The sequence below is a fragment of the Bos javanicus genome, chromosome 11 (genome assembly GCF_032452875.1).
Source record: "Bos javanicus breed banteng chromosome 11, ARS-OSU_banteng_1.0, whole genome shotgun sequence".
Lineage (NCBI taxonomy): Eukaryota > Metazoa > Chordata > Mammalia > Artiodactyla > Bovidae > Bos > Bos javanicus.
In genome coordinates, this window is record NC_083878.1 from 6,988,587 (window position 1) to 7,006,900 (window position 18,314).

General features: G+C 43.7%; 1 protein-coding gene across 1 annotated transcript in view; it reads left to right on the plus strand.

The window, feature by feature from the left end:
* Positions 1-2,034: 2,034 nt before the first annotated feature.
* The window catches only part of IL1R1 (interleukin 1 receptor type 1), a 134,344-nt gene continuing 118,064 nt past the window's right edge, over positions 2,035-18,314 (plus strand). Inside the window, exon 1 of the mRNA XM_061431776.1 lies at positions 2,035-2,157. The gene's annotated coding sequence lies outside the window, so the exon portion shown is untranslated. The remainder of the gene's footprint in view (positions 2,158-18,314) is intronic.

Below are 18,314 nucleotides of genomic sequence, written 5' to 3' on the forward strand. Positions count from 1 at the left end.
GAACTCAAGTCCCTTGCATCAGAAGGCAGAATCTCAACCACTGGATCACCAGTGAAGTCCCCCTCCTTGACCAACGACTGGTCAGGGGTCATCTTTCATGGAAGCATCTGGGCCATACCTCCTCCACAGGGGTCCCCTAATCTCAGTCCAAATTCATCAGGATTACAGATGCTGTTTAAAACACCAGCCTTGTACTGTACACACAGAGCTATTTATTTGCACAAAGACCAGTTTGGGATAAACTCCTAGATATAAAATTGCTGGGATAAGTGGAGGGCAAGTTTTATATTTTGCTTGATACTGATACTTTGTCCTTTCAAAAAGATTTCAACAATTTACACTTTTAACAGCTGTGCCTGTTTCTGTATATTTTACTTCCTTGGTTATTAGGAATCTTTTGCTGCTGCTAAGTCGCTTCAGTTGTGTCCAACTCTGTGTGACCCCATAAATAGCAGCCCACCAGGCTCCCCCATCCCTGGGATTCTCCAGGCAAGAACCCTGGAGTGGGTTGCCATTTCCTTCTCCAGTACATGAAAGTGAAAAGTGAAAGTGAAGTCACTCAGTCAGGTCTGATGCTTAGCGACCCCATGGACTGCAGCCTACCAGGCTCCTCCATCCATGGGATTTTCCAGGCAAGAGTACTGGAGTGGGGTGCCATTGCTTTTAGTCTCTATCAAAGCATGTTACCTCCCTATTATGCCAAGTTATATTTCTTTGATTATTGGTAATCCTGAACATAGTTTTCTTGTTTGTTGGCTGTCTTTCTTCTTTTTCTGTGGCCTGTTTATTCACATCCTTTGCCTAGTTTTTGCTTGAATTTATGGGACTGGTTCGCAGAAGGCAATGGCACCCCACTCCAGTACTCTTGCCTGGAAAATCCCATGGACGGAGGAGCCTTGTAGGCTGCAGTCCTTGGTGGCGCTAAAAGTCGGGGACGACTGAGAGACTTCATTTTCACTTTTCACTTTCATGCACTAGAGAAGGAAATGGCAACCCACTCCAGTGTTCTTGCCTGGAGAATCCCAGGGATGGAGGAGCCTAGTGGGCTGCCATCTATGGGGTCGCACAGAGTCGGACACGACTGAAGTGACTTAGCAGCATGGGAGTAGTTAGTTTGAGTGTTAATCCTTTGTTGGTAGTCTTGTGTTGCAAACACTTTCCCCCAAGTTCTCATCTGGTTGTTAACCTTTACTTTTCCCCCTCATGTCCACAGATTTTCACTTTCCTGTAGCGGACATTTTAAGTTATTTTCCTTCACAGGCTCTGAGATTTTTTTAAAATTATTATTTATTTCTGACTCTGCTGGGTCTTCATTGCAGTGTGTGGGGTTTTCTCTAGTTGCAGCGAGTGAGGGCTGCTCTTTGTTGAGTGCATGGGGTGCGGCGCTCATTGTGGTGGCTTCTCCCGTTGCCGAGCACAGGCTCTAGGCACCTGGGCTCAGTAGTTGCAGGACGTAGGCTCAGTAGTTGCAGAATGTAGGCTCGGTAGTTGTGGTGCAAGGGCTGAGTTGTTCCACAGCGCATGGGGTCTTCCCGGATCAGGGATTGAACCCACGTCCCCTCCCTTGGCAGGCAGATTATTATCCACTGTGCCACCAGGAAAGTCCCCAGTGCTGAGAAGTCCTTCTGTTGAGGATTATGACAATAATCCTCTTTTGTTTTTTTCATTTTTATCTCTGAACTATCAAAGATGTATTGAGTTGGCCAGAAAGTTCAAGGTTTTCTGCTAAAAGCCTATGGAAAACTCAAAAGAACTTTTTGGCCAACCCAGTATTTGTTGTTAAGAGTGAGATTAGAAGTTGGGTTTGAATCCTGGTCTGTCTGACCCACCAGCCACCCTTGCCTCCCTGCTCTAGTCCGCGGACAGAGAGCTGTGCTGTTTCTCTCCTCTGCTGGCCGTGTGTTCGCACAGAAGTAACCCCAGGGCCACATCTACACACACACTCCCTTCCTCTCTCCCTCCCTCCCTCGCTCCAGGGCTTTACATGTCAGGACAAGACCAGGATTTGTCATCCAGCCCCCAGTGAGCTGAGAAACACTGCCAAAGAGCTGCTGGAAGGCTGTTTTCACAGCACGGGGACCACAGAGCTGCCTTCCGGCCAGTCCTGAGCTTGAGCCAAACAGGTGGATTGCTCTGTTGGAAACACCTCCTGGGGTGGTGAGTATAATACTTCTTCTCTCCTTGGGTCCTGGGATATCATGATACCTTTTCCCTCTCGTTGCTTTTTTCTAAATGTTCCTGTTTGATCCAGGCAAGGTCTGATGGGTCTTAAGAATGCATGAATGTCAAGCACTTGGAGAACTTAATAAAAGGCAGATTTCTGAGGTCCCATTCCTGGTGCGGCAGGTCTGGGTCCAGAGTGCAGAGACTACGTTTATTCATTGCTGTGGTTCCCAAACCCTGCCTCCACTAATTCTTTTGTTGAAATCCTAGGTCCCAAAGATGCTGGTTTTAGTAGGTGGGGACTCAGGGAACCCTAAGATGCAGCCTTCGTGAGTAGGGTCAGCGCTCACAGGAAAGAGTCTCCCCCGAGCTCTCTGGCCTCTTCTACAGAATTTTGAGAAATGGCTTAAAATACTGAACACATGATGGCCTTCCTTGGAGTCCTTTCTTGGATGTCATGTGGATAAAATGTTACTTTGCAATAACCAAGGTCTGGCCTCCTCTTGTCTTTCCAAGAGAGGAGACAACAGGGTTCTCTTTTAAAAAAAAAAATTTTTTTTTAATTGGAAGATAATTGCTTTATAATATTGTCTTGGCTTCTGCCATATATCAACATGAATCAGCCATAGGTATACATATATCCCCTCCCTCTTGAAACTCCCTCCCGCCTCATCCCACCCCTCTAGATCATCACAGAGCACCAAGTCTGAGCTCCCTGAGTAGTACAGCAAATTCCCACGGGCTGTTTATTTCACATATGGTGACGTAGATGTTTCCACGCCACTCTCTCCTTTCGTCCCCCGCCTCCTTCCCTCTCCATGTCTACAAGTCTGTTCTCTAGTCTGCGTCTCCATTGCTGCCCTGCAAACAGGTTCATCAGGGCATTCTTATAAATTCCGTATATATGCGTTAATATGCAATGTTTTTCTGACTCACTTCACTCTGACTTACTTCACTCTGTATAATAAGCTCTAGGTTCATCCACCTCATTAGAACTGAGCAGTGCTCTCTTTTAAAAGTCACTGTTCATGATCAGCAAATCTCTAAGCTCAAAGAAAAGAGGCAAAAACAACCCTACTTATGGGTAAAAAGCATCTTTCCTTACATGGTTTCATCTGCCCTTTCTCAGAAGCCCCGGAAATTGACATCAGCAATGACCCTATTTTACGATAGAGGTTGGAGGAGCAAGCAGGTTGAGCGACTTATTCTCGAGGTTAAACAGCTCCTAAGTAGCTCAGTCTGTTCTAAACCTGGTTGCAGTTGTGTTCGTTGCGCAGTCATGTTTGACTCTTTGTGACCCCATGGACTGTGGCCCACAGGGCTCCTCTCTCCTTGGGATTCTTCAGGCTGGGATACCGGAGTGGGTAGCTATTCCATTCTCCAGGGGCTCTTCCCTAGCCAGGAATCAAATCCAGGTCTCCTGCATTGCAGGCAAATTCTTTACTGTCTGAACCACCAGGGAAGCCCCTTTAAACCTGGCTGTACCCTCTTTAGATCCATGTTCTTTTCACTTTATCAGTGATGAACAGCACATGGTCTGCAGCTTTGCAATTTAATTTCAGATTTAGTTCTTAGATTTAGTTTTGATGCTTCTCAAAAGAGTTGGAAGGTTATTGCTAGCTGTCTCAGTTATCTATTGCTGTGCCATCACGCCCGCCCCTCTCCACACCTCTACCCTGAAATCCAGAGACACAACCACCATGTTATCTTCTCTTGTGATTCTGAGAGTTGGCTGGGATCAGGTGGGAAGTTCTCCTGCTCCATGTGGTGTCAGCTGGGCTGGCAGGGGTCCATATGGTCTTTGCCCATGGCTGCCATCTTGGTGAGGGCAGTTGGAGGGTGGACTCACTTGGCAGGCTGAGATGGCAAAGCCCATCCCTTGTGCCATCATCTCAGAGTCTCCACACGGTCTTTTAAAGAAAGTCATTTATTTTTAGTTCTGGCCGTGCTGGGTCTTTGCTGCTGCCCCGGCTCTTCTCTCGTTGCAGCGAGCAGGGGCTGCTCTCTAGCTGCAGTGCGCAGGCTTCCCATTGCGGCGACTTCGCTTGTTGCAGAGCACAGGCTCCGGGGCTCATGGGCCTCAGGACTTGGGGCATGTGGACTCAGTAGTTGGAGCCCGTGGGCTTAGTGGCCCCGAGTATGTGGGATCTTCTCCAACCGGGAATCGAACCTGTGTCTCCTGTATTGGCAGGCGGATTCTTCACCACTGAGCGCCAGGGATGCCTTTCACATGGTCTTTGCTCGTGTCCTCTCCATCAGGGTGGCCTGTTTCTTGCACACGAATTCAGAACTCTCCAGATTGTTGGAGTGGAAGCTGCTGGACGTTTGTGAGGTGCTGGTCCAGAGCTGACACAGCACCGCCTTCTCTGCCCCTGAGGGGTAACGTGCTCATGCCAGGCTCAGAAGGAAGGGAAACAGACCACCCTCTCAAAGGGGAGAGTGACAGAGAATCTGCAGCCTTGTTTAATCCAGGCAGTGTCTGACAAGAAGGGCCCATTTTTTCCAGGACATTCTGCCAAGTAAAAAGGTGGGACTAGTTTTCACCATGGCACTCAGACAAGTAAAGCAACATAGGAAGAGATTTGTCATGTGAAACATGGCCAGCTCCAGATGGTGGAATTTTTGATGGTTTTTGTTGTCTTCTTTCTAAACATTTCTGCATCTCGTGAATTTTTTCAGTGCATTTCCACATATCATTTCTGTAATCAGTGTGTGCGTGTGTGAGTGCTTAGTCATGTCATTCATGTCTGACTATTTGTGACCCCATCAACTCTAGCCTGCCAGTCTCCTCAGTCCATGGAATTCTCCAGGCAAGAATGCTAGAGTGGGTTGCCATTCTCTTTGCTAGAGGATCTTCTCAACCCAGGGATCGAACCCATGTCTTCTGCATCATAGGTGGATTATGTACCCAGTACTGAGCCGCTGGGGAAGCCTTTCTATTATCAGAAAACAGTGCAATTTACCACTATATATATGTTGTTGTTTACTCACTCAGTCGTGTCTGACTCCTTGTGGCCCCATGGACAGTAGTCCGCCAGGCTCCTCTCTCCATGGGATTTCCCAGGCAAGAATACTGGAGCGGGTAGCCATATGCATATCTAAATGTGTGAATTTTTGTGTTCACAATATACATATCCTTCATACATTTTAAAAATTAAAGTTATTTGTTTTTAATTGAAGGATACTTGATTTACAATATTGCGTTGGTTTCTGCCACACACCAACATGAATCAGTCATAGGTATACATGCGTCCCCTCCCTTTTGAACCTCCTCTGACCTCCCTCCCCATCCTACCCCTTTGGGTTGTTGTAGAGCCCTGGTTTGAGTTCCGTGCATCACACGGCCAATTCCCATTGGCTCTGTTTTGTGTATGGTTGTATGTTCTGCGCTGCCCTCCCCATTCACGCCACTCTTCCCTTCCCCCTCCCCCCAGGTCCACGGTCTGTCCTCTATGTCTGTCTCGATTGCTGCCCTGTGAATAGATTCATCAGCACCATCTTTCTAGACTCCATATATATGCATTACGATACCTGTTTTTTTCTTTTTGACTTACTTCACTCTGCATAATAGGCTCTAGGTTCATCTACTTCATTAGAACTGACTCAAATGCTTCATACATTTTTTACTTCTTTTTTATTTGGACCTTGGCAAAGTCAGTAATCAATCTGGATTACCTTGCACTCTCCTTATCCAGTCATGTGACCTTGCATGATGTCGCAACCTCCCCAGGACTTGCAAGTAAAACACGCTGGTGATGGTGGGAGTTTGATTGGGTGACCTGTAATGACCCTGTCAGCTGACAGCTTCAAATCTTGATCCCATCCAATCCAAGCAGAAGCTTCTTTACTAAATCTTCCCTGTTGATCAGTTACACAAGCAAATATGTATTCGTTCAACAAACAAGTATGGTGGGCAAGTCATGACAATGGCTCTGCCCTAGGCGGGTTGGCCCTGAGCGGTTCTTGGTACAGGAGTCCTAACCTCAGGAGCCTATGAGCTCATGGGGGGTGGATACAGTGGTGCACAGAATTATAACAAATGTTGAAAACATACTGATAAAGGGAGATGAAAATTTTAATGCTGCAAAAATGTAAAGGTGAGCCCCATAAGCTTGAAAAGAAAGCATAAATTCTTCATTCCAAGGAGACTAGATTTCTCTTATTTTTATAATTTCTTTTATTGAAACATGACATTGTAAATCAAATCTACTTCAGTAAAAATTTTAAAAATGTATTCTAATTTGCAGATGAGATGCTATTGGATTCTAGTAGGTCACAAGACAGTTCAGTTCAGTTCAGTTCAGTCGCTCAGTCGTGTCCGACTCTTTGCAACCCCATGAATCGCAGCACGCCAGGCCTCCCTGTCCATCACCAACTCCTGGGGTTCACCGAGACTCACATCCATCGAGTCAGTGATGCCATCCAGCCATCTCATCCTCTGTCGTCCCCTTCTCCTCCTGCCCCCAATCCCTCCCAGCATCAGAGTCTTTTCCAATGAGTCAACTCTTCGCCTGAGGTGGCCAAAGTACCGGAGTTTCAGCCTCAGCGTCATTCCCTCCAAAGAAATCCCAGGGCTGATCTCCTTCAGAATGGACTGGTTGGATCTCCTTGCAGTCCAAGGGACTCTCAAGAGTCTTCTCCAACACCACAGTTCAAAAGCATCAATTCTTTGGCGCTCAGCCTTCTTCACAGTCCAACTCTCACATCCATACATGACCACAGGAAAAACCATAGCCTTGACTAGACGAACCTTTGTTGGCAAAGTAATGTCTCTGCTTTTGAATATGCTGTCTAGGTTGGTCATAACTTTCCTTCCAAGGAGTAAGCGTCTTTTAACTTCATGGCTGAAATCACCATCTGCAGTGATTTTGGAGCCCCCCAAAATAAAGTCTGACACTGTTTCCACTGTTTCCCCATCTATTTCCTGTGAAGTGATGGGACCGGATGCCATGATCTTCGTTTTCTGAATGTTGAGCTTTAAGCCAACTTTTTCACTCTCCTCTTTCACTTTCATCAAGAGACTTTTTAGTTCCTCTTCACTTTCTGCCATAAGGGTGGTATCATCTGCATATCTGAGGTTATTGATATTTCTCCCAGCAATCTTGAGTCCAGCTCGTGTTTCTTCCAGTCCAGCGTTTCTCATGATGTACTCTGCATATAAGTTAAATAAGCAGGGTGATAATATACAGCCTTGACGTACTCCTTTTCCTATTTAGAACCAGTCTGTTGTTCCATGTCCAGTTCTAACTGTTGCTTCCTGACCTGCATACAGATTTCTCAAGAGGCAGGTCAGGTGGTCTGGTATTCCCATCTCTTTCAGAATTTTCCACAGTTTATTGTGATCCACACAGTCAAAGGCTTTGGCATAGTCAATAAAGCAGAAATAGATGTTTTTTTGGAACTCTCTTGCTTTTTCCATGCACGGTTCATGGTTCACATATTGCTGAAGCCTGGCTTGGAGAATTTTGAGCATTACTTTACTAGCATGTGAGATGAGTGCAATTGTGTGGTAGTTTGAGCATTCTTTGGCATTACCTTTCTTTGGGATTGGAATAAAAACTGACCTTTTCCAGTCCTGTGGCCACTGCTGAGTTTTCCAAATTCGCTGACATATTGGGTGCAGCACTTTCACAGAATCATCTTTCAGGATTTGAAATAGCTCAACTGGAATTCCATGACCTCCACTAGCTTTGTTCATAGTGTTGCTTCCTAAGGCCCACTTGACTTCACATTCCAGGATGTCTGGCTCTAGGTGAGCAATCACACCATCGTGATTATTTGGGTCATGAAGATCTTTTTTGTACAGTTCTTCTGTGTATTCTTGCCACCTCTTCTTAATATCTTCTGCTTCTGTTAGGTCCATACCATTTCTGTCCTTTATCGAGCCCATCTTTGCATGAATTGTCCCCTTGGTATCTCTAATTTTCTTGAAGAGATCTCTAGTCTTTCCCATTCTGTTGTTTTCCTCTATTTCTTTGCATTGATCGCTGAAGAAGGCTTTCTTATCTCTTCTTGCTATTCTTTGGAACTCGGCATTCAGATGCTTATATCTTTCCTTTTCTCCTTTGCTTTTCTCCTCTCTTCTTTTCACAGCTATTTTGTAAGGCCTCCCCAGACAGCCATTTTGCTTTTTTGCATTTCTTTTCCATGGGGAGGGTCTTGATTCCTATCTCCTGTACAATGTCACGAACCTCATTCCATAGTTCATCAGGCACTTTATCTATCAGATCTAGGCCCTTAAATCTATTTCTCACTTCCACTGTATAATCATAAGGGATTTGATTCACAAGACAACCCCACAAGAAAGAATAAAAAAATTATTCTATTGATGTATAGCTGATTTACCATGTTGTCGTAATTTTGGCTCTACAGCAAAATGATACAGTTATACATATAAACACATTCTTGTTCATATTCTTTTATATTATCATTTATTATAGGATATGGAATATAATTCCCTGTTGTATACAGAAGGACCTTGTTGTTTATCCATCCTATATATGTTTGCATCTGCTAATCCCTAACTAGCCTGCTAATCCCAATCCATCTCTCTCTGGCTCCCATCCCCCTCGGCAACAAGTCTGTCAAGGAGACAAGATTTCTACTTGTAGGGAGCTCATCATCTGATATTTGTGTGTGTGTGTGTGTGTATAGATATAGATAGATAGTTTCTAACTCCTTGACTTCAGGACACCATTAAAAAACATAAACGTACATACAGCACATGTAACTGGTTTGCAGAAATCACAGCACTCTAGGGTCATAGCTGCCTGTAAAAAGGAGAATGTAATACACACATTAAACAAGGATAACTCACTGCTGAACAGTTTAATTTGCCTGCCTTTCCCTCTCAGCAATGTTTTCAGGGAACACTGACAGCGTGTTCCCTGAGAAGGTCGCTAAGGAAGGAGAAGCCAGGGTTTGTTGTCCTTGTTTATAAACTTGGTTCTTGTCCTCCCCTCTCTTTTCATATCTCATCCTTTTTTTTCCCTCTTGTCCTGACGGTCTGGTGCTTCTGGCTTCTGCGAGGTCAGTAGCTCAGTGTGAGTTGATCCCTTGCTGTCAGCCCCACAAACACCCTGAACCTTACAGTCCCCCTGAGCCTGCCTGGAAGCTGCTGGCACCCAGTGTGGTGGGGGCTGCAAGGGAGCCTTGGGCTGGGGGCCAGTATCACCACTGCCTCCCCAGTGTGTTCCTTCTAAGTGCTGACTCCAATCTCATCCTCAGCTTCCTGTTCAGCTGGGTTCTGTTCAGGTTGTGGGAAGCCTTAGGGCTCTTTTCTGTTTGGCTACAGCCTGTAGAGACAGCCAAGGAACTGTCATTTACTTGTTTGTGTTTGCAGCTTCTTTTCCATCCAGCATGCCAAACTGCTTTGGAACCAAAGGAATAAGAATAAATGGGCGTTTTCTAATGAAGCAGTCCTTTCTTTTCCTGTTGCTATTTCCTGTTTCTTTTCCTGTTTCTATGCCAAGGAGGGGCTTGGGTGTCAACCGGACATGTGGGCATAAACCCCCCTTTACCTGCAGTTTTCCTGTGTCTTCCCAAGTGAATTTAGTCAATAGGGTCTGGAGTTTTTGACTTGAACCCTGTTAGGACTCAGTACATGCAGTTTTCATAACTATAGGAAGATGCCAACAGACTCAGAGACTGTAAAGTTCCTTTTATAAAGGATGAGATGGAAATTAAATGAGAAACTTCTATAAAACAGGAGTGAACATGTGTGTGTCACTTCAGTCCTGTCCAACTCTTTGCAACACCATGGACTCTAGCCCTTCAGGCTCCTCAGTGTGGGTTTCTCTGAGGAATGCAGGAATACTGGCATGGGGTGCCATGCACGGGCTCTAGGGCAATGGGCTTCAGTAGTTGCAGCTGGAGGGCTCGGTAGTTTCAGCTCCCAGGCTCTAGAGCACAGGTTCAGTAATTGTGGTGCATGGGCTTAGTTCATCCAAGGTATGTGTCATCTTCCTGAATCAGGGATCAAACCTGTGTCTCCTGCATTGATAGGCGGATTTTTTACCACTGAGGCACCAGGGAAGCCTGAGACTTTTAACTTAAAGATTTTCTGGAGGCGCCTACCTGGAGTCATTTATTTACATTTCAAGCAGCAAAGGGTGGCACCATTGACTTTCAGAAGATCGATCTATGGGCACCACGGACCATGCAGGACAGCGGTTCCCAACCACATCAGCCATGATCTGTGCCATGAAGGGATTTATCCGGTGTGTTGAAATTCAGTATGATCCACAGTTGTCTCTCATGTCCATGGGGGATTGGTTCTAGGACCTGCCATGGATGCCAAAATTCAAGGCTGGCCAAGACCCAGAGTCAGCCCTACATATCTGTGGTCACTCATCTGTGGACCCAGTCCGCTGCTGACTGTGTAGTATTGTATGTACAATCAACTCTTGAACAAAATGAGTTTGCATGTGCCAGTCCACTAAACACATGGAAGTTTTTCAGTAAATACTACATGGTCTGCAGTTGGTTGAATCCATGGATACTGAACCCTGGATATGGAGAGCTGACTATGGATGAATATCCATGGTCTATGACTGGGTCCTAGAGCCAGACTCCACCTACACTGAGGGATGACTATGCTTATTAAAAAAAAAAGATCCATGTAGGGGACTTCCCTGGTGGTCCAGTGGTTAAGAATCTCCTTGCAATGCAGAGGATGCATTCAGTGCCTGGTTGGGGAACTAAGATCCCACATACCATGGAGTAACTAAGCCCACACCCCACAACTAGAGTCCATGTGCTCCAGCAAAGAGCCCACATGCCACAGCTAAAACCTGATGCAGCCCCAAAATAAAGATCCATGTACAGTGGACCCAACCAGTTCAAACTTTTGCTCTTTAAGGATCAAATGTCACTGATGTTAAATTACTTCAAGTTATGTTCAATTACTTCACAGATAGTATATGAACCTTATAACACTTTCATTTCTATACCTGCCGACCTTTGTTCAATTAATATTAACGTCACATGTTTTTTCCCCTTACTTGTTATAAGCTTCACAATATATTATTATTTTGGCTTCAAGCAATTATCTTTTAAAGAGATTTAAATAATAAAAAGCAATCTTGGGTAAATACTCATGGAGTGGCCATTTCTTCTGCTTTGCAGTCCTTTGCCTAGTTTCAGGATTTTATGCGGCATAATTTTCCTTTTGACTGGGGCACTTCTTTTAACATTTCGTGTTCTGTAGGTCAGCTGGTAATGAATTCTTTCAGTTCCTTTATGTCTGAAAACAACCATTTCTTCTTCATTTTTGAAAGATATCTTTCCTGGATAAAGAATTTTAGGTTGACAGTTATTTCTTTTAGTGCTTTAAAGATATTGATCTAATGTCTTTTACCTTGCATTGTCTCTGAAATTTGACACCCTTATATATGTTTCTCTGTTCTCTACTGGCTTTTGAATTTTCCACTTTATCACAGATTTTAAGCAATTTAATTATGATATGCCTTGGTTTCATCTTTTTCATGTTTCTTGTGCTAGGGGTTTGTTGCAGTTCTGATCTGTGAATTTACAGTTTTTATTATATTTGGGAAATTTGGGGCCATTATTTCTTCAAATATGTTTTCTATCACCACCCTACCACCTCTTCCCCCTGCCCTCCTACTATGGGGACTACAATTACAGGTCTATTTGGTGCTTTAAGTTTTTCCACAATTCATCAATGCTCTGTTCATTTTGTAAAATTTATTTTTAATTGGAGGATAATCACTTTACAGTATTGTGTTGGCTTCTGCCCTACGCCAATGAGAACCAGCTATAAGTAGACACATGTCACCTCCCTCTTGAACCTCCCACCTCCCCCCGCCCCATCCCACCCCTCTAGGTTGGCACGGAGCCCCAGGTTGAGCTCCCTGTTACACAACAACTTCTGTTAGCTATCTGTTTTACATATGGTAATGTATGTGTTTCAGTGCTACTCTCTTATTTAAAAAAAATTTATTTATTTTAATTGGAGGCTAATTACTTTACAATATTGTAGTGGTTTTGCCATATACTGACATGAATCAGCCACGGGTGTACATGTGTTCCCCATCCTGAACCCCCTCCCACCTCCCTCCCCATCCCATCCCTCAGGGTCATCCCAGTGCACTGGCCCTGAGCGCCCTGTCTCATGCATAGAACCTGGACTGGTGATCTGTTTCACATATGATAATATATGTGTGTCAATGCTATTCTCTCAAATCATCCCATCCTCTCCCTCTCCCACAGAGTCCAAAAGACTGTTCTATACATCTGTGTCTCTTTTGTTGTCTCACATATAGGATCGTCATTACCATCTTTCTAAATTCCATATATATGCGTTAGTATACTGTATTGGTGTTTTTCTTTCTGACTTACTTCACTCTATATAATAGTTTTACTCTCTCAATTCATCCTACCCTTTCCTTCCCAAAAGAAAAGGTTAGTAAACTTTAAGACACAGCAATAAAAACTACCCAAAATAAAACAGGGACAAAAAGATGGATTAAAATGATGGATTAAAATAGCACATGCTCTCATTTTAATCCATCTTTTTGTCCCTATTTCATTTTGAATAGTTTCTATTGCTGTGTCTTACAGTTTGCTAGTCTTTTCTTTTGTAATGTTGAATCTGCCCTTAATTACATCCATTAGAAAAAAATCTCAACAAACAGTAGTTTTAAATCTCATTAAGTGTGATTTGAATCTCTTAAAAAATGTATTTTATGTCTCTGCTCAAGATGTTTGCTCTCTATCATCTTGAACATACACAGAACTACAGTCATATTAACTTTTAATGTTCTTGGTTTTTAATTCTGTAATCTGTGTTATTTGTGGTTGGTTTTGATTGATTTTTTTTTCTTATCATAAGTTATATTCTCTGCTTCTTTGCATGTCTGGTCATTTTTGATTGGATGGTAGACATTGTGGATTTTACGTTGGCAATTAGGCCTGATAGACACACACAGAATACTGTACCAAACAACAGCAAAATATACATTCTTCTCAACAGCACATGAAACTTTTTCAAGAATAGACCACATGTTTTGCTTGGTCGCTCACCTGGGTCTGACTCTTTGTAACCCCATGGACTGTAGCCCACCAGGCTCCTCTGTCCATGGGATTTCCCAGGCAAGAGTACTACAGTGGGTTGCCATTTCCTTCTCCAGGGGATCTTCCCGACCAAGGGGTCAAACCCACATCTCTTGCATTGACAGGTGTATTCTTTACTGCTAGTGCCACCTGGAAAGAAAAATAGTTAATATACCAATCATTTAATGAACTTTTCATAAAAGGAACACTTGACAATTCATTCTATGAAGCCAATATTACCCTGATACTAAAACTAGAAAAAGGCTTGATAAGAAAAATAAAATAAAAGCCAATATCCCTTATAAGAAATACCAGAAAATACCAGAAAGATATAGAAATGGCCAATAATAAGCACATAAAAATGACAACATTATTAGTCATTAGGGAATATAAATCAAAATATGGTAAGATATCACCTCACATCCTCTAGGATCACTAAAATAAAAAACACAGGTAATAATAAATGCTGATGAGGATGTGGAGAAACTGGAAAACTCATTCATTGTTAGCAGAAATCTAAAACGGTGCAGCCACTTTGTAAAATAGTTTCGCAGTTCTTCAAAATGTTCGGCCTACAATTACCATATTACTCAGCAATTCCACTCTCAGATATATACCCAATAACATGAACAACACAAAAACCTATACACCAGTGTTCGAGCAACATTATTCATGATAGCTAAGAAGTGGAAACAACCCAATATCCATGGACTGATGAATGGACAGACAAGGTATAGTATATCCACACAATGGAGTACTGTTTGACCACTAACAGGAATGGAGTGCCATCAACACATACTATAGCATGGATGAACTTTGAAATCCTTAGGCTAAGTAGAAGTTGGCTACAAGAGGCTGTATGTTGCATGGAATTTATGTGGAATTTATGCATAAGCAAATCCATAGAAACAGAAAGTAGTTTAGTGTTTGCCAGGGCTAGGGGAAGGAGGGAAGCAGTGTGATGATTAATGTGCATGAGGTTTCTTTTTGGGATGATGAAAATGATCTGAAATTAGCAATGATGGATAACCAACTATATGCATACACTAAAACTCACCAAATTGTACATATTTAAAAGGAAAAATTTGATGTTGTGTGAGTTGTATCTCATGGCCACTGAGCGGCACTGGAGTGACTGTGAGGAGATACCCTGTGTCCAAGAGCAAAGGAGAAGCCCCAGCAAGATGGTAGGAGGGGCGAAATTATGTTTAGAATCAAAACCCATACCTGCCAGAGATGGTCAGAAGGCTTAAACAAAGCTTGTATGCACCAGGACCCAGAGACCCCACAGAGACTGAGATAGAACTGTGTTTGAGTGTTTCCTGTGGAGGTATGGGTCATCAGTGGACTGCCACAGGGGTGGGGACTCTGGGTGCAGCAGACTTGGGTATGGCATAAGCCCTGTTGGAGGAGGTCACCATTAACCCCACCATAGAGCCACCAGAACTTACACAGGACTGGAAAACAGACTCTTAGCGGGCACAAACAGAACCCTGAGCACACCAGGACCCAACAGAAAGAAGCAGTGACCCCACAAGAGACAGACCCAGACTTGCCTGGGACTGCCCAGGAGTCTCCGGTGGACTCATGGGTCAGTGGTGGCCTGCTACAGGGTTGGGGGCACTGAGTGTAGCAGTGCATGCATGGGACCTTTTGGAGGAGGTCACCATTATCTTCATTACCTCCACCATAGTTTGGCCCCAGTAAAATAGCAGGGAGGGAACACAGTTCAATTCAGTCATTCAGTCATGTCTGACTCTTTGCGACCCCATGAATCACAGCATGCCAGGCCTCCCTGTCCATCACTATCTCCGGGAGTTCACTCAAACTCACGTCCATTGAGTCGGTGATGCCATCCAGCCATCTCATCCTCTGTCGTCCCCTTCTCCTCCTGCCCCCAATCCCTCCCAGCATCAGAGTCTTTTCCAATGAGTCAACTCTTCGCCTGAGGTGGCCAAAGTACTGGAGTTTCAGCTTTAGCATCATTCCCTCCAAAGATATCCCAGGGCTGATCTCCTTCAGAATGGACTGGTTGGATCTCCTTGCAGTCCAAGGGACTCTCAAGAGTCTTCTCCAACACCACAGTTCAAAAGCATCAATTCTTCGGTGCTGAGCCTTCTTCACAGTCCAACTCTCACATCCATACATGACCACAGGAAAAACCATAGCCTTGACTAGACGGACCTTTGTTGGCAAAGTAATGTCTCTGCTTTTGAATATACTATCTAGGTTGGTCATAACTTCCCTTCCAAGGAGTAAGCGTCTTTTAATTTCATGGCTGCAGTCACCATCTGCAGTGATTTTGGAGCCCAGAAAAATATAGTCAGCCACTGTTTCCACTGTTTCCCCATCTATTTCCATGAAGTGATGGGATCAGATGTCATGATCTTAGTTTTCTGAATGTTGAGCTTTAAGCCATCTTTTTCACTCTCCTCTTTCACTTTCATCAAGAGGCTTTTTAGTTCCTCTTCACTTTCTGCCATAAGGGTGGTGTCATCTGCATATCTGACATTGTTGATATTTCTCCCGGTAATCTTGAGTCCAGCTCGTGTTTCTTCCAGCCCAGCGTTTCTCATGATGTACTCTGCATATAAGTTAAATAAGCAGGGTGACAATATACAGCCTTGATGTACTCCTTTTCCTATTTGGAACCAGTCTGTTGTTCCATGTCCAGTTCTCACTGTTACTTCCTGACCTGCATATAGGTTTCTCAAGAGGCAGGTCAGGTGGTCTGGTATTCCCATCTCTTTCAGAATTTTCCACAGTTATTGTGATCCACACAGTCAAAGGCTTTGGGATAGTCAATAAAGCAGAAATAGATGTGTTTCTGGAACTCTCTTGCTTTTTCAATGATACAGCAGATATTGGCAATTTGATCTGTGGTTCCTCTGCCTTTTCTAGAACCAGCTTGAACATCTGGAAGTTCAGGGTTCATGTATTGCTGAAACCTGGCTTGGAGAATTTTGAGCATTACTTTACTAGCATGTGAGATGAGTGCAATTGTGTGGTAGTTTGAGCATTCTTTGGCATTGCCTTTCTTTGGGATTGGAATGAAAAGTGACCTTTTCCAGTCCTGTGGCCACTGCTGAGTTTTCCAAATTTGCTGGCATATTGAGTGCAGCACTTTCACAGCATCATCTTTCAGGATTTGAAATAGTTCAACTGGAATTCCATCACCTCCACTAGCTTTGTTCGTAGTGATGCTTTCTAAGGCCCACTTGACTTCACATTCCAGGATGTCTGGCTCTAGGTGAGTGATCACACCATCATGATTATCTGGGTCATGAAGATCTTTTTGTACAGTTCTTCTGTGTATTCTTGCCACCTCTTCTTAATATCTTCTGCTTCTGTTAGGTCCCCACCATTTCTGTCCTTTATTGAGCCCATCTTTGCATGAAATGTTCCCTTGGTATCTCTAATTTTCTTGAAGAGATCTCTAGTCTTTCCCATTCTGTTATTTTCCTCTATTTCTTTCCACTGATAGCTGAGGAAGCCTTTCTTATCTCTTCTTGCTATTCTTTGGAACTCTGCATTCAGATGCTTATATCTTTCCTTTTCTCCTCTGCTTTTCACTTCTCTTCTTTTCACAGCTATTTTGTAAGGCCTCCCCAGACAGCCATTTTGATTTTTGCATTTCTTTTCCATGGGGATGGTCTTGATCCCTGTCTCCTATACAATGTCAGAAACCTCCGTCCATAGTTCATCAGGCACTCTATCTATCAGATCTAGTCCCTTAAATCTATTTCTCACTTCCACTGTATAATCATAAGGGATTTGATTTAGGTCATACCTGAATGGTCTAATGGTTTTCCCTACTTTCTTCAATTTAAGTCTGAATTTGGCAATAAGCAGTTCATGATCTGAGCCACAGTCAGCTCCTGGTCTTGTTTTTGCTGATTGTATAGAGCTTCTCCATCTTTGGCTGCAAAGAATATAATCAATCTGATTTCAGTGTTGACCATCTGGTGATGTCCATGTGTAGAGTCTTCTCTTGTGTTGTTGGAAGAGGGTGTTTGCTATGACCTGTAAGTTCTCTTGGCAAAATTCTATCAGTCTTTGCCCTGCTTCATTCCGTATTCCAAGGCCAAATTTGCCTGTTACTCCAGGTGTTTCTGGAGAAGGCAATGGCACCCCACTCCAGTACTCTTGCCTGGAAAATCCCATGGATGGAGGAGCCTGGTGGGCTGCAGTCCATGGGGTTGCTAAGAATCAGACACGACTGAGTGACTTCACTTTCACTTTTCACTTTCATGCATTGGAGAAGGAAATGGCAACCCACTCCAGTGTTCTTGCCTGCAGAATCCCAGGGACAGAGGAGCCTGGTGGGCTGCCATCTTTGGGGTCGCACAGAGTTGGACATGACTGGAGCGACTTAGCAGCAGCAGCAGCAGCCAGGTGTTTCTTGACTTCCTACTTTTGCATTCCAGTCCCCTATAATGAAAAGGACATCTTTTTTGGGTGTTAATTCTAAAAGGTCTTGTAGGTCTTCATAGAACCATTCAACTTCAGCTTCTTCAGCATTACTGGTTGGGGCATAGGCTTGGATTACTGTGATATTGAATGGTTTGCCTTGGAAACGAACAGAGATCATTCTGTCGTTTTTGAGATTGCCTCCAAGTACTGCATTTCAGACTCTTTTGTTGACCATGATGGCTACTTCATTTCGTCTAAGAGATTCCTGCCCACAGTAGTAGATATAATGGTCATCTGAGTTAAATTCACCTATTCCAGTCCATTTCAGTTCGCTGATTCCTAAAATGTCGACATTCACTCTTGCCATCTCCTGTTTGACCACTTCCAATTTGCCTTGATTCATGGACCTAACATTCCAGGTTCCTATGCAATATTGCTCTTTACAGCATCAGACCTTGCTTCTATCACCAGTCATATCCACAACTGGGTATTGTTTTTGCTTTGGCTCCATCCCCTCATTCTTTCTGAAGTTATTTCTCCACTGATATCCTGTAGCATATTGGGCACCTGGGGAGTTCCTCTTTCAGTATCCTATCATTTTGCCTTTTCATACTGTTCATAGTGTTCTCAAGGCAAGAATACTGAAGTAGTTTGTCATTCCCTTC